Raw genomic sequence first — 13977 nt, forward strand, 5'->3', positions numbered from 1 at the left:
CATCCCCGCTGGTGTTATGAATTAAGTAGACATGAAAACTACTTTATGTCAGCAGCGGGGTTTGATCACGGGATTGGGGAAGATACTGCTCTTAAATGGGGCACCTTACACCGCTCGGCCATTACGGCAGCCTCCGGAACACGGCTCTGGAGGCTGACTGCCACCTCGCAAAACAGGGAGAGTTCACACTGTTCTCTACTGGCCATTTAAGTATGTGCCCAGAGAAAGGTTGAGAGGACAGATGCATGTATGTACCAGAGTGAGCTCCAGAGAGACTGATGGGGACATAAGACTGGGGTAGAGCGAAAGATGGAGAAAGAGAAAGGTGCCTGTGTCGAGTCAGCAGCAGAGAAAATTAAACAAAGGGGCCTCCTGGGATAACCACATATTACTTCCTCTCAAAGAACACACAGAGGGTGTGTGAAATGACATAGGCAAAGCAGCCCGGCTAGCTCACTCGGTAGAGCATGAGACTCCTAATCTCAGGCTTGTGTGTTTGAGCCCCATGTTGGGCGTGATGCTTTTTAAAGGCTTCTCCATTTTCGGGTTTAACATTAACTCTCACCTTTTTCAGATATTTCGCTGAGGCTTAAAACTACACACACACACATCCTGCAGTTTGCCTCACGATTCCCACAGGACTCCACACAACGCAGCACTTCCCACCCTGGGAGGCGCCGCTGGGAGCGGTCCTAGGCCGAGCCTTTCCTGCGCCCTTTCCTAGCCTGAGCCGCCAGTGCTTACAGCGAGCTCGGTGTCCGCTCCGGTCCGTCCTGTCCCCTCCCATCCTTTCAAAAAGAGGAGTTTAAACTCTCATCCCCGCTGGTGTTATGATTAAAGTAGGTATGAATACTACTTTATGTCGGCAGCGGGATTTGATCACGGGACTGGGGAAGATACTGTTCTTGAATGTGGCACCTCACACCACTCGGCCATTCCGGCAGCCTGTGGAACACCACTCTGGAGGTTGACTGCCACCTCGCGAAACAGGGAGAGTTCACACTGTTCTGTACTGGACATTTAAGTATGTGCCCAGAGACAGGTTGAGAGGACAAATGCATGTATGTACCAGAGTGAGCTCCCGAGAGACTGATGGGGACATAAGACTGGGGTAGAGCGAGAGATGGAGACAGAAAAAGGTGCCTGTGTCGAGTCAGCAGCAGAGAAAATGAAACAAAGGGGCCTCCTGGGATAACCACACACTACTTCCTCACAAAGAACACACAGAGGGTGTGTGAAATGACATAGGCACAGCAGCCCGGCTAGCTCACTCGGTAGAGCATGAGACTCCTAATCTCAGGCTTGTGTGTTTGAGCCCCATGTTGGGCGTGATGCTTTTTAAAGGCTTCTCCATTTTCGGGTTTAACATTAACTCTCACCTTTTTCAGATATTTCGCTGAGGCTTAAAACTACACACACACACATCCTGCAGTTTGCCTCACGATTCCCACAGGACTCCACACAACGCAGCACTTCCCACCCTGGGAGGCGCCGCTGGGAGCGGTCCTAGGCCGAGCCTTTCCTGCGCTCTTTCCTAGCCTGAGCCGCCCGTGCTTACAGCGAGCTCGGAGTCCGCTCCAGTCCGTCCTGTCCCCCCCCCCATCCTTTCAAAAAGAGGAGTTTAAGGTCTCATCCCGGCTGGTGTTATGATTAAAGTAGGTTTGAAAACTACTTTATGTCAGCATCGGGATTTGATCACAGGACTGGGGAAGATACTGCTCTTGAAAGTGGCACCTTACACCACTCGGCCATTCCGGCAGCCTCCGGAACACTTTTCTGGATGCTGACTGCCACCTCGCGAAACAGAGAGAGTTCACACTGTTCTCTACTGGACATTTAAGTATGTGCCCAGAGACAGGTTGAGAGGACAGATGCATGTATGTACCAGAGTGAGCTCCAGAGAGACTGATGGGGACATAAGACTGGGGTAGAGCGAGAGATGGAGAAAGAGAAAGGTGCCTGTGTCGAGTCAGCAGCAGAGAAAATGAAAAAAGGGGCCTCCTGGGATAACCACACACTACTTCCTCACAAAGAATACACAGAGGGTGTGTGAAATGATATAGGCATAGCAGACCGGCTAGCTCAGTTGGTAGAGCATGAGACTTTTAATCTCAGGGTCGTGGTTTCGAGCCCCACGTTCGGCGTGATGCTTTTTAAAGGCTTCTCCATTTTTGGGTTTAACATTAACTCTCACCTTTTTCAGATATTTCGCTGAGGCTTAAAACTACACACACACACATCCTGCAGTTTGCCTCACGATTCCCACAGGACTCCACACAACGCAGCACTTTCCGCCCTGGAAGGCGCCGCTGGGAGCGGTCCTAGGCTGAGCCTTACCTGCGCCCTTTCCTAGCCTGAGCCGCCCGTGCTTACAGCGAGCTCGGAGTCCGCTCCGGTCCATCCTGTCCCCCCCCCCATCCTTTCAAAAAGAGGAGTTTAAAGTCTCATCCCCGCTGGTGTTATGATTAAAGTAGGTATGAAAACTACATTATGTCAGCAACAGGATTTGATCACAGGACTGGGGAAGATTCTGCTCTTGAATGTGGCGCCTTTCACCGCTCGGCCATTCCGGCAGCCTCCGAAACACGGCTCTGGAAGCTGACTGCCACCTCGCGAAACAGGGAGAGTTCACACTGTTCTCTACTGGACATTTAAGTATGTGCCCAGAGACAGATTGAGAGGACAGATGTATGTATGTACCAGAGTGAGCTCAAGAGAGACTGATGGGGACATAAGACTGGGGTAGAGCGAGAGATGGAGAAAGAGAAAGGTGCCTGTGTCGAGTCAGCAGCAGAGAAAATGAAACAAAGGGGCCTCCTGGGATAATCACACACTACTTCCTCACAAAGAACACACAGAGGGTGTGTGAAATGACACAGACACAGCAGCCCGGCTAGCTCAGTCGGTAGAGCATGAGACTCTTAATCTCAGGGTGGTGGGTTCGAGCACCACATTGGGCGTGGTGCTTTTTAAAGGCTTCTCCATTTTCGGGTTTAACATTAACTCTCACCTTTTTCAGATATTTCATTGAGGCTTGAAACTACACACACATACATCCTGCAGTTTGTCTTACGATTCCCACAGGACTCCACACAACGCAGCACTTCCCGCCCTGGGAGGCGCCGCTGGGAGCGGTCCTAGGCCGAACCTTTCCTGCGCCCTTTCCTAGCCTGAGCCGCCCGTGCTTACAGCGAGCTCGGAGTCCGCTCCGGTCCGTCCTGTCCCCCCCCATCCTTTCAAAAAGAGGAGTTTAAGGTCTCATCCCCGCTTGTGTTATGATTAAAATAGGTATGAAAACTACTTTATGTCAGCAGCAGGATTTGATCACAGGACTGGGGAAGATATTGCTCTTGAATGTGGCACCTTACACCGCTCAGCCATTCCGGCAGCCTCTGGAACACGGGTCTGGAGTCTGACTGCCACCTCGCGAAACAGGGAGAGTTCACACTGTTCTCTACTGGACATTTAAGTATGTGCCCAGAGACAGGTTGAGAGGACAGATGCATGTATGTACCAGAGTGAGCTCCAGAGAGACTGATGGGGACATAAGACTGGGGTAGAGCAGGAGATGGAGAAAGAGAAAGGTGCCTGTGTCGAGTCAGCAGCAGAGAAAATGAAACAAAGGGGCCTCCTGGGATAACCACACACTACTTCCTCACAAAGAACACACAGAGGGTGTGTGAAATGACATAAACACAGCAGCCTGGCTAGCTCAGTCGGAAGAGCATGAGACTCTTAATCTCAGGGTTGTGGGTTCGAGCCCCATGTTGATGCTTTTGCTTAGGCTTCTCCATTTTCGGGTTTAACATTAACTCTCACCTTTTTCAGATATTTCGCGGAGGCTTAAAACTACACCCACACACATCCTGCAGTTTGCCTCACGATTCCCACAGGACTCCACACAACGCAGCACTTCCCGCCCTCGGAGGCGCTGCTGGGAGCGGTCCTAGGCCGAGCCTTTCCTGCGCCCTTTCCTAGCCTGAGCCGCCCGTGCTTCCAGCGAGCTCGGAGTCCGCTCCGGTCCGTCCTGTTCCCCCCCATCCCTTCAAAAAGAAGAGTTTAAGGTTGCATCCCCGCTGGTGTTATGATTATAGTAGGTATGAAAACTACTTTATGTCGGCAGCGGTATTTGATCACGGGACTGGGGAAGATACTGTTCTTGAATGTGGCACCTTACACCGCTCGGCCATTCCGGCAGCCTCTGGAACACGGCTCTGGAGACTGACTGCCACCTCTCGAAACAGGGAGAGTTCACAATCTTCTCTACTGGACATTTAAGTATGTGCCCAGAGACAGGTTGAGAGGACAGATGCATGTATGTACCAGAGTGAGCTCAAGAGAGACTGATGGGGACATAAGACTGGGGTAGAGCGAGAGATGGAGAAAGAGAAAGGTGCCTGTGTCGAGTCAGCAGCAGAGAAAATGAAAAAAGGGGCCTCCTGGGATAACCACACACTACTTCCTCACAAAGAATACACAGAGGGTGTGTGAAATGACACAGACACAGCAGCCCGGCTAGCTCAGTCGGTAGAGCATGAGACTCTTAATCTCAGGGTGGTGGGTTCGAGCACCACATTGGGCGTGGTGCTTTTTAAAGGCTTCTCCATTTTCGGGTTTAACATTAACTCTCACCTTTTTCAGATATTTCATTGAGGCTTGAAACTACACACACATACATCCTGCAGTTTGTCTTACGATTCCCACAGGACTCCACACAACGCAGCACTTCCCGCCCTGGGAGGCGCCGCTGGGAGCGGTCCTAGGCCGAACCTTTCCTGCGCCCTTTCCTAGCCTGAGCCGCCCGTGCTTACAGCGAGCTCGGAGTCCGCTCCGGTCCGTCCTGTCCCCCCCCATCCTTTCAAAAAGAGGAGTTTAAGGTCTCATCCCCGCTTGTGTTATGATTAAAATAGGAATGAAAAAAACTTAATGTCAGCAGCAGGATTTGATCACAGGACTGGGGAAGATATTGCTCTTGAATGTGGCACCTTACACCGCTCAGCCATTCCGGCAGCCTCTGGAACACGGGTCTGGAGTCTGACTGCCACCTCGCGAAACAGGGAGAGTTCACACTGTTCTCTACTGGACATTTAAGTATGTGCCCAGAGACAGGTTGAGAGGACAGATGCATGTATGTACCAGAGTGAGCTCCAGAGAGACTGATGGGGACATAAGACTGGGGTAGAGCAGGAGATGGAGAAAGAGAAAGGTGCCTGTGTCGAGTCAGCAGCAGAGAAAATGAAACAAAGGGGCCTCCTGGGATAACCACACACTACTTCCTCACAAAGAACACACAGAGGGTGTGTGAAATGACATAAACACAGCAGCCTGGCTAGCTCAGTCGGTAGAGCATGAGACTCTTAATCTCAGGGTTGTGGGTTCGAGCCCTATGTTGATGCTTTTGCTTAGGCTTCTCCATTTTCGGGTTTAACATTAACTCTCACCTTTTTCAGATATTTCGCGGAGGCTTAAAACTACACCCACACACATCCTGCAGTTTGCCTCACGATTCCCACAGGACTCCACACAACGCAGCACTTCCCGCCCTCGGAGGCGCTGCTGGGAGCGGTCCTAGGCCGAGCCTTTCCTGCGCCCTTTCCTAGCCTGAGCCGCCCGTGCTTCCAGCGAGCTCGGAGTCCGCTCCGGTCCGTCCTGTTCCCCCCCATCCCTTCAAAAAGAAGAGTTTAAGGTTGCATCCCCGCTGGTGTTATGATTATAGTAGGTATGAAAACTACTTTATGTCGGCAGCGGTATTTGATCACGGGACTGGGGAAGATACTGTTCTTGAATGTGGCACCTTACACCGCTCGGCCATTCCGGCAGCCTCTGGAACACGGCTCTGGAGACTGACTGCCACCTCGCGAAACAGGGAGAGTTCACAATCTTCTCTACTGGACATTTAAGTATGTGCCCAGAGACAGGTTGAGAGGACAGATGCATGTATGTACCAGAGTGAGCTCCAGAGAGACTGATGGGGACATAAGACTGGGGTAGACCGAGAGATGGGGAAAGAGAAAGGTGCCTGTGTCGAGTCAGCAGCAGAGAAAATGAAACAAAGGGGCCTCCTGGGATAACCACACACTACTTCCTCACAAAGAACACACAGAGGGTGTGTGAAATTACATAGGCACTGCATCCCGGCTATCTCAGTCGGTAGCGAGTGAGACTCTTAATCTCAGGTTTGTGGGTTTGAGCCCCATGTTGGGTGTGATGCTTTTTAAAGGCTTCTCCATTTTCGGGTTTAAAATGAACTCTCACCTTTTTCAGATATTTTGCTGAGGCTTAAAACTACACACACACACACATCCTGCAGTTTGCCTCACGAGTCCCACAGGACTCCACACAACGCAGCACTTCCCGCCCTGGGAGGCGCCGCTGGGAGCGGTCCTAGGCCGAGCCTTTCCTGCGCCCTTTCCTAGCCTGAGCCGCCCGTGCTTACAGCAAGCTCGGAGTCCGCTCTGGTCCGTCCTGTCCCCCCCGTCCTTTCAAAAAGTGGATTTTAAAGTCTCATCCCTGCTGGTGTTATGATTAAAGTAGGTATGAAAACTACTTTATGTCAGCAGCGGTATTTGATCACAGGACTGGGGAAGATACTGCTCTTGAATGTGGCACCTTACACCGCTCGGCCATTCCGGCAGCCTCCTGAACACAACTCTGGAGGCTGACTGCCACCTCTCGAAACAGGGAGAGTTCACAATCTTCTCTACTGGACATTTAAGTATGTGCCCAGAGACAGGTTGAGAGGACAGATACATGTATGTACCAGAGTGAGCTTCAGAGAGACTGATGGGGACATAAGACTGGGGTAGAGCGAGAGATGGAGAAAGAGAAAGGTGCCTGTGTCGAGTCAGCAGCAGAGAAAATGAAAAAAAGGAGCCTCCTGGGAAAACCACACACTACTTCCTCACAAAGAACACACAGAGGCTGTGTGAAATGACATAAGCATAGCAGCCTGACTAGCTCAGTTGGTATAGCATGAGACTCTTAATCTCATGGTCGTGGGTTTGAGCCCCACGTTTGGCGTGATGCTTTTTAAAGGCTTCTCCATTTTCGGCTTAACATTAACTCTCACCTTTTTCAGATATTTTGCTGAGGCGTAAAAACTACACACACACGCAAACATCCTGCAGTTTGCCTCACGATTCCCACAGGACTCCACACAACGCAACACTTCCCGCCCTGGGAGGTGCCGCTGGGAGCGGTCCTAGGCCGAGCCTTTCCTGCGCCCTTTCCTAGCCTGAGCCGCCCGTGCTTACAGCGAGCTGGGAGTCCGCTACGGTCCGTCCTGTCCCCCCCCATCCTTTCAAAAAGAGGAGTTTAAAGTCTCATCCCCGCTGGCGTTATGATTAAAGTAGGTATGAAAACTACTTTTTGTCAGCAGCGGGATTTGATCACGGGACTGTGGAAGATACTACTCTTGAATGTGGCGCCTTACACCGCTCGGCCATTCCGGCAGCCTGCGGAACACGGTTCTGACTGCCACCTTGCGACACACGGAGAGTTCACACTGTTCTCTACTGGACATTTAAGTATGTGCCCAGAGACAGGTTGAGAGGACAGATGCATGTACGTACCAGAGTGAGCTCCAGAGAGACTGATGGGGACATAAGACTGTGGTAGAGCGAGAGATGGAGAAAGAGAAAAGTGCCTGTGTCGAGTCAGCAGCAGAGAAAATGAAACAAAGGAGCCTCCTGGGATAACCACACACTACTTCCTCACAAAGAACACACAGAGGCTGTGTGAAATGCCATAGGCACAGCAGCCCGATTAGCTCAGTCGGTAGAGCATGAGACTCTTAATCTCAGGGTTGTGGGTTCAAGCCCCCCGTTGGGCATGATACTTTTTAAAGGCTTCTCCATTTTCGGTTTAACATTACCTCTCACCTTTTTCAGATATTTTGCTGAGGCTTAAAACTACACACACACACACATCCTGCAGTTTGCCTCACGAGTCCCACAGGACTCCACACAACGCAGCACTTCCCGCCCTGGGAGGCGCCGCTGGGAGCGGTCCTAGGCCAAGCCTTTCCTGCGCCCTTTCCTAGCCTGAGCCGCCCGTGCTTACAGCGAGCTTGGAGTCCGCTCCGCTCCGTCCTGTCCCCCCCCATCCTTTCAAAAAGAGGATTTTAAGGTCTCATCCCCGCTGGTGTTATGATTAAAGAAGGTATGAAAACTACTTTACGTTGGCACCAGTATTTGATCACAGGACTGGGGAAGATACTGCCCTTGAATGTGGCGCCTCACACCGCTCGGCCATTCCTGCAGCCTCCCAAACACAGCTCTGGAGGCTGACTGCCACCTTGCGAAACAGGGAGAGTTCACACTGTTCTCTACTGGACATTTAAGTATGTGCCCAGAGACAGGTTGAGAGGACAGATGCATCTATGTACCAGAGTGAGCTCCAGAGAGACTGATGGGGACATAAGACTGGGACAGAGCGAGAGATGGAGAAAGAGAAAGGTGCCTTTGTCGAGTCTGCAGCAGAGAAAATGAAACAAAGGGGCCTCCTGGGATAACCACGCACTACTTCCTCACAAGTAACACACAGAGGGTGTGTGAAATGACATAGGAACAACATCCCGGCTAGCTCAGTAGGTAGAGCATGAGACTCTTAATCTCAGGGTCGTGGGTTCGAGCCCCATGTTGATGCTTTTGCTTAGGCTTCTCCATTTTCGGGTTTAACATTAACTCTCACCTTTTTCAGATATTTCGCGGAGGCTTAAAACTACACCCACACACACATCCTGCAGTTTGCCTCACGATTCCCACAGGACTCCACACAACGCAGCACTTCCCGCCCTCGGAGGCGCCGCTGGGAGCGGTCCTAGGCCGAGCCTTTCCTGCGCCCTTTCCTAGCCTGAGCCACCCGTGCTTCCTGCGAGCTCGGAGTCCGCTCCGGTCCGTCCTGTTCCCCCCCATCCATTCAAAAAGAGGAGTTTAAGGTTGCATCCCCGCTGGTGTTATGATTAAAGTAGGTATGAAAACTACTTTATGTCAGCAGCGGTATTTGATCACGGGACTGGGGAAGATACTGCTCTTGAATGTGGCACCTTACACCGCTCAGCCATTCCGGCAGCTTCTGGAACACGGCTCTGGAGACTGACTGCCACCTCGCGAAACAGGGAGAGTTCACAATCTTCTCTACTGGACATTTAAGTATGTGCCCAGAGACAGGTTGAGAGGACAGATGCATGTATGTACCAGAGTGAGCTCCAGTGAGACTGATGGGGACATAAGACTGGGGTAGAGCGAGAGATGGGGAAAGAGAAAGGTGCCTGTGTGGAGTCAGCAGCAGAGAAAATTAAACAAAGGGGCCTCCTGGGATAACCACACACTACTTCCTCACAAAGAACACACAGAGGGTGTGTGAAATTACATAGGCACTGCATCCCGGCTAGCTCAGTCGGTAGCGAGTGAGACTCTTAATCTCAGGGTCGTGGGTTTGAGCCCCTTGTTGGGTGTGATGCTTTTTAAAGGCTTCTCCATTTTCGGGTTTAAAATGAACTCTCACCTTTTTCAGATATTTTGCTGAGGCTTAAAACTACACACACACACAGATCCTGCAGTTTGCCTCACGTGTCCCACAGGACTTCACACAACGCAGCACTTCCCGCCCTGGGAGGCGCCGCTGGGAGCGGTCCTAGGCCGAGCCTTTCCTGCGCCCTTTCCTAGCCTGAGCCGCCCGTGCTTACAGCAAGCTCGGAGTCCTCTCTGGTCCGTCTTGTCCCCCCCCGTCCTTTCAAAAAGAGGACTTTAAAGTCTCATCCCTGCTGGTGTTATGATTAAAGTAGGTATGAAAACTACTTTATGTCAGCAGCGGGATTTGATCACAGGACTGGGGAAGATATTGCTCTTGAATGTGGCACCTTACACCGCTCGGCCATTCCGGCAGCCTGCGGAGCACAGCTCTGGAGGCTGACTGCCACCTCGCGACACAGGGAAAGTTCACACTGTTCTCTACTGGACATTTAAGTATGTGCCCAGAGACAGGTTGAGAGGACAGATGCATGTATGTACTAGAGTGAGCTCCATAGAGACTGATGGGGACATAAGACTGGGGTAGAGCGAGAGATGGAGAAAGAGAAAGGTGCCTGTGTCGAGTCAGCAGCAGAGAAAATGAAACAAAGGGGCCTCCTGGGATAACCACACACTACTTCCTCACAAAGAACACACAGAGGGTGTATGAAATAACATCGGCACTGCAGCCCGGCTAGCTCAGTCGGTAGAGCATGAGACTTTTAATCTCAGGGTCGTGGATTTGAGCCCCATGTTGGTTGTGATGCTTTTTAAAGGCTTCTCCATTTTCGGGTTCAACATTAACTCTAAGCTTTTTCAGATATTTTGCTGAGGCTTAAAACTACACACACACACATCCTGCAGTTTGCCTCACGATTCCCACAGGACTCCACACAACGCAGCACTTCCCGCCCTGGGAGACGCCGCTGGGAGCGGTCCTAGGCCGAGCCTTTCCTGCGCCCATTCCTAGCCTGAGCCGCCCGTGCTTACAGTGAGCTCGGAGTCCGCTCCGGTCCGTCCTGTTCCCCCCCATCCTATCAAACAGAGGAGTTTAAGGTCTCATCCCCGCTGGTGTTATGATTAAAGTAGGTATGAAAACTACTTTATGTCAGCAGCGGTATTTGATCACAGGACTGGGGAAGATACTGCTCTTGAATGTGGCACCTTACACCGCTCGGCCATTCCGGCAGCCTCCTGAACACGGCTCTGGAGGCTGACTGCCACCTCTCGAAACAGGGAGAGTTCACAATCTTCTCTACTGGACATTTAAGTATGTGCCCAGAGACAGGTTGAGAGGACAGATACATGTATGTACCAGAGTGAGCTTCAGAGAGACTGATGGGGACATAAGACTGGGGTAGAGCGAGAGATGGAGAAAGAGAAATGTGCCTGTGTCGAGTCAGCAGCAGAGAAAATGAAACAAAGGAGCCTCCTGGGAAAACCACACACTACTTCCTCACAAAGAACACACAGAGGCTGTGTGAAATGACATAAGCACAGCAGCCTGACTAGCTCTGTCGGTAGAGCATGAGACTCTTAATCGCAGGGTTGTGGGTTCGAGCCCCACATTGGGGGTGATGCTTTTTAAAGGCTTCTCCATTTTCGGGTTTAACATTAACTCTCACCTTTTTCAGATATTTTGCTGAGGCTTAAAACTACACACACACACACACATCCTGCAGTTTGCCTCACGATTCCCACAGGACTCCACACAACGCAACACTTCCCGCCTTGGGAGGCGCCGCTGGGACCGGTCCTAGGCCGAGCCTTTCCTGCGCCCTTTCCTAGCCTGAGCCGCCCGTGCTTACAGCGAGCTCGGAGTCCGCTACGGTCCGTCCTGTCCCCCCCCATCCTTTCAAAAAGAGGAGTTTAAAGTCTCATCCCCGCTGGCGTTATGATTAAAGTAGGTATGAAAACTACTTTATGTCAGCAGCGGGATTTGATCACGGGACTGTGGAAGATACTACTCTTGAATGTGGCGCCTTACACCGCTCGGCCATTCCGGCAGCCTGCGGAACACGGTTCTGACTGCCACCTCGCGACACACGGAGAGTTCACACTGTTCTCTACTGGACATTTAAGTATGTGCCCAAAGACAGGTTGAGAGGACAGATGCATGTATGTACCAGAGTGAACTCCAGAGAGACTGATGGGGACATAAGACTGGGGTAGAGCGAGAGATGGAGAAAGAGAAAGGTGCCTGTGTCGAGTCAGCAGCAGAGAAAATGAAACAAAGGAGCCTCCTGGGATAACCACACACTACTTCCTCACAAAGAACACACAGAGGCTGTGTGAAATGCCATAGGCACAGCAGCCCGACTAGCTCAGTCAGTAGAGCATGAGACTCTTAATCTCAGGGTCGTGGGTTCGAGCCCCACGTTGGGCGTGATCATTTTTAAAGGCTTCTCCATTTTCGGGTTTAACATTACCTCTCACCTTTTTCAGATATTTTGCTGAGGCTTAAAACTACACACACACACACATCCTGCAGTTTGCCTCACGAGTCCCACAGGACTCCACACAACGCAGCACTTCCCGCCCTGGGAGGCGCCGCTGGGAGCGGTCCTAGGCCAAGCCTTTCCTGCGCCCTTTCCTAACCTGAGCCGCCTGTGCTTACAGCGAGCTTGGAGTCCGCTCCTCTCCGTCCTGTCCCCCCCCATCCTTTCAAAAAGAGGATTTTAAGGTCTAATCCCCGCTGGTGTTATGATTAAAGAAGGTATGAAAACTACTTTACGTTGGCAGCGGTATTTGATCACAGGACTGGGGAAGATACTGCTCTTGAATGCGGCACCTCACACCGCTCGGCCATTCCGGCAGCCTCCCAAACACAGCTCTGGAGGCTGACTGCCACCTCGCGAAACAGGGAGAGTTCACACTGTTCTCTACTGGACATTTAAGTATGTGCCCAGAGACAGGTTGAGAGGACAGATGCATGTATGTACCAGAGTGAGCTCCAGAGAGACTGATGGGGACATAAGACTGGGGTAGAGCGAGAGATGGAGAAAGAGAAAGGTGCCTGGGTCGAGACAGCAGCAGAGAAAATGAAACAAAGGGGCCTCCTGGGATAACCACACACTACTTCCTCACACAGAACACACAGAGGGTGTGTGAAATGACATAGGCACAGCAGCCTGGCTAGCTCAGTTGGTAGAGCATGCGACTCTTAATCTCAGGGTCGTTGGCTCCAGCCCCACGTTTGGCGTGATGCTTTTTAAAGGCTTCTCCCTTTTCGGGTTTAACATTAACTCTCACCTTTTTCAGATATTTCGCTGAGGCTTTAAAATACACAAACACACATCCTGCATTTTGCCTCACGATTCCCACAGGACTCCACACAACCCAGCACTTCCCGCCCTGGGGGTCGCCGCTGGGAGCGGTCCTAGGCCGAGCCTTTCCTGCGCCCTTTCCTAGCCTGAGCCGCCCGTGCTTACAGCAAGCTCGGAGTCCGCTCCAGTCCGTCCTGTCCCCCCCATCCTTTCAAAAAGAGGACTTTAAAGTCTCATCCCTGCTGGTGCTATGATTAAAGTAGGTATGAAAACTACTTTATGTCGGCAGCGGTATTTGATCACGGGACTGGGGAAGATACTGCTCTTGAATGTGGCACCTTACACCGCTCGGCCATTCCGGCAGCCTACAGAACACCGCTCTGGAGGCTGACTGCCACCTCTCGAAACAGGGAGAGTTCACAATCTTCCCTACTGGACATTTAAGTATGTGCGCAGAGACAGGTTGAGAGGACAGATACATGTATGTACCAGAGTGAGCTCCAGAGAGACTGATTGGGACATAAGACTGGGGTAGAGCGAGAGATGGAGAAAGAGAAAGGTGCCTGTGTCGAGTCAGCAGCAGAGAAAATGAAACAAAGGAGCCTCCTGGGATAACCACACACTACTTCCTCACAAAGAACACACAGAGGCTGTGTGAAATGACATAGGCCCAGCAGCCCGACTAGCTCAGTTGGTAGAGCATGAGACTCTTAATCTCAGTGTCGTGGGTTTAAGCCCCACGTTAGGCGTGATGCTTTTTAAAGGCTTCTCCATTTTCGGGTTTAACATTAACTCTCACCTTTTTCAGATATTTTGCTGAGGCTTAAAACTACACACACACACACACATCCTGCAGTTTGCCCCACGATTCCCACAGGAGTCCAAACAACGCAACACTTCCCGCCCTGGGAGGCGCCGCTGGGAGCGGTCCTAGGCCGAGCCTTTCCTGCGCCCTTTCCTAGCCTGAGCCGCCCGTGCTTACAGCGAGCTCGGAGTCCGCTCCTGTCCGTCCTGTCCCCCCCCCATCATTTCAAAAAGAGGAGTTTAAAGTCTCATCCCCGCTGGTGTTATGATTAAAGTAGGTATGAAAACTACTTTATGTCAGCAGCGGGATTTGATCACAGGACTGTGGAAGATACTACTCTTGAATGTGGCACCTTACACCGCTCGGCCATTCCGGCAGCCTGCGGAACACGGTT

The 13977-nt window shown here is 51.6% G+C and overlaps 2 non-coding genes across 2 annotated transcripts; both read left to right on the forward strand.

Annotated features, from left to right (window-relative positions):
• The first annotated feature begins 2068 nt into the window (after positions 1-2068).
• TRNAK-UUU (transfer RNA lysine (anticodon UUU)) lies at positions 2069-2144 on the forward strand. The gene has a single exon. It is a non-coding gene; the product is annotated as a tRNA-Lys (tRNA).
• An 8056-nt stretch (positions 2145-10200) lies between these two features.
• TRNAK-UUU (transfer RNA lysine (anticodon UUU)) lies at positions 10201-10280 on the forward strand. The gene has a single exon. It is a non-coding gene; the product is annotated as a tRNA-Lys (tRNA).
• The last annotated feature ends 3697 nt before the right edge of the window (positions 10281-13977 follow it).

This window comes from Pleurodeles waltl, chromosome 6 (genome assembly GCF_031143425.1).
Source record: "Pleurodeles waltl isolate 20211129_DDA chromosome 6, aPleWal1.hap1.20221129, whole genome shotgun sequence".
Lineage (NCBI taxonomy): Eukaryota > Metazoa > Chordata > Amphibia > Caudata > Salamandridae > Pleurodeles > Pleurodeles waltl.